We start from the raw sequence: 2,445 nt of genomic DNA on the forward strand, positions 1-2,445 counted from the left end.
TCGCGAATTCTAGAATCAAGAAACTGAGGTCAATAACTCGCCCACTGCAATCAGGAAGAGCGATGTAGAGGGAAATCCAGCCGCCCATAAGTCGCCTTCAGATAAGCTGTAAGCTTCATCTTCATCCTTGGTTCCATCGCTGGTCCCGATCATGATTATATGGTTGGGCCATCTGTGGACCCAGCCCAACCCATAACATCATACTGATATCTGATAATTCTCTCGAATTGTCCAAGAATGTTCCTGTTATTTCTAAGTGATTAGTGCATACCGCTGTATTAACCCTCCTGAAACGTGGTGACGATATTTATCATCCACCCACTAACGACTTAGTTGAGGAGGAGTCTTTGCTACGAGAAAAATACATGCAAATTTCTCGCGTACATGTACTCCGAAGCTATTAGTGTAGAACGCTGTATTTCTCATCCACCCACTAACGGCTTACTGAAGAGGGAGTTTTTGCTGCAAGAAGAATACATGAATACTTCTCGTATCCATGTATTCCCAATTGATTAGTGGAGGCCGCTGTACTTCTCATCTACCCACTAACGACGTAGTTGAGAGGGAGTCTTTACTACAAGAAGAAAACACGGATGTTATCGTATCCACGTATTTCCAAGTGACTACAGCAAACTCGGTGACAAGATTTCCCATCGACGCACTTACGGGAGTTAGGGGTTCGTTCATAGGAATGCTTTGCTACAGGAAGAATACAGTTAAGGGAAGGAGGAAGAAAAAAATTATAATAATAGAGGAGCTAGGAAATAGGAGGAGCAGGCGCGTCAGACGCCATTAAGACGGCGATAAATGCGGTCACATGAGATCCCTCCAGAGGGGCCGGATCAGACGCGGATCTTCGAGCGCTCCGGCGTGAGAATTGGACTTCAATTTCGCCGAAACTGCACGGCTGCGCCGCCGTTCTCTAAAGCCTCTGCCTCGTTGACCCAGCCGAATCGCTCTGTGTAAGGGTTAGCCGTGTTCCCCGGCGGATAACTATCGATACAGTCCGCCCAAACATCGGCGCCGGTGAGGTCCCTCTGCACCTCCCAAACGCAACTGTTGCACTTAAACCCAGCGCCGAAGCCGATCATAAGCACCCGGTCGTTCTTCTTCAACCTCCTCTTCCCTTCCATATAACCCAGCACGTACCAAAGGCTGCTCGCCGACGTGTTGCCAAATCGGTGGAGCGTCATCCGAGACGGTTCAAGATCGCGCCTCTCCAACCTTAGTGACCGGCCCACAGTCTCGATCACGGCGGCACCGCCGGGATGGATGCAGAAATGCTCAATCGCGGCCTTGAAGTTTATCTGAGCGGCACTATCCACGGCGCTGCTTCCCTTGGAAGAGCCTCTCATGCGAGCGCGCAAGCTCCACGCTAAGTACCGAAGCAGCTGGCTAAAGGGGAGGACTTTGATGGCGAGGCCACGGAGGTTAACGAGGAAGGCCCTGGTCGCGGCCTTGGGCAGCTCCCTCCCAAGGAAGAATCCGGGCAGTCCGTTGTCGTCCTCCTTCTGAAGGCAGCAGTTGTAGGCCTCGTCGTCGGCGCCGATGTGGGTGCGGATAAGGCAACTGAGCCGTAGCTTGGCCCGGCTTTTGAGCCGCGGGTCATTGGTCAAGAGCATGGCGCACCCACCGGCTCGAAACAAGCAATTCCCCAGCATCATCGATTTCTCGTTCCCCGAGTACCAGTTTGGCCCGACAGACTCCGATGTGACCACCACGGCCAACGATCTCGGGTGGCTCTTGAAGAGATTCTTCACTAGGTCGATGGAGATCAAGCTCGCGCTGCAACCCATGCCCGAGAGGTTGAAGACCTTCACGTCCTCCCTCATCTTGTAACGGTTGACGATTCTCGCGGACAAGGACGGTGCCGGGGACAGCATCGAGACGTTGACTACCAAGGTGGTAATGTCCGCCGGAGAGAAGCCCGTTCGACGGAATAGCTCGTCCAGGGAGTAGAAGAAGCTATCTTCCAACTCCGATATTCCATCTACGAGGGGAACGGACTGCTCCTTGCCATCTATGATAGACCGGGGGGCGTACGTCTCCTCGCCTATCCCGGAGTTGACGATGGCCTTCAGGAGAAACCTCAACTCTGGAATCCCGATTAACTTGTTCCTCCGGACTATCTCGCCGCACATCTCTGAGGTGAGTTTTTGGTCGCCGGGGCCTTTGAAGCAGGCATAGTCAATGACGTAGCAGTCCTGGTGCCATCTCTTTGCGAGAAGCTTGTACAGCAGCAGAAGAAGATAGAGCAGTGGCGTGACGGACAAAAAGAAGCGGAGGGGATCCATGGAAGAGAGAAAGGCTGCACGCCGAGGAAGGGAGAACAAGAAGCTACCGGACTTAGTGCGGCGTGGTTATCAAGAACTGGGGGCGCTGAGAGATTTATAGTAATGGGAAGTGCGAAGCAGCGGTTAATAGGAGTTCTACGTGAGATCCAGC

General features: G+C 52.8%; 1 pseudogene; it reads right to left on the minus strand.

The window, feature by feature from the left end:
• Positions 1-646: 646 nt before the first annotated feature.
• Positions 647-2,445, minus strand: LOC144700221 (3-ketoacyl-CoA synthase 12 pseudogene; annotated as a pseudogene).

The sequence above is a fragment of the Wolffia australiana genome, chromosome 2, assembly GCF_029677425.1.
Source record: "Wolffia australiana isolate 7733 chromosome 2, ASM2967742v1".
Lineage (NCBI taxonomy): Eukaryota > Viridiplantae > Streptophyta > Magnoliopsida > Alismatales > Araceae > Wolffia > Wolffia australiana.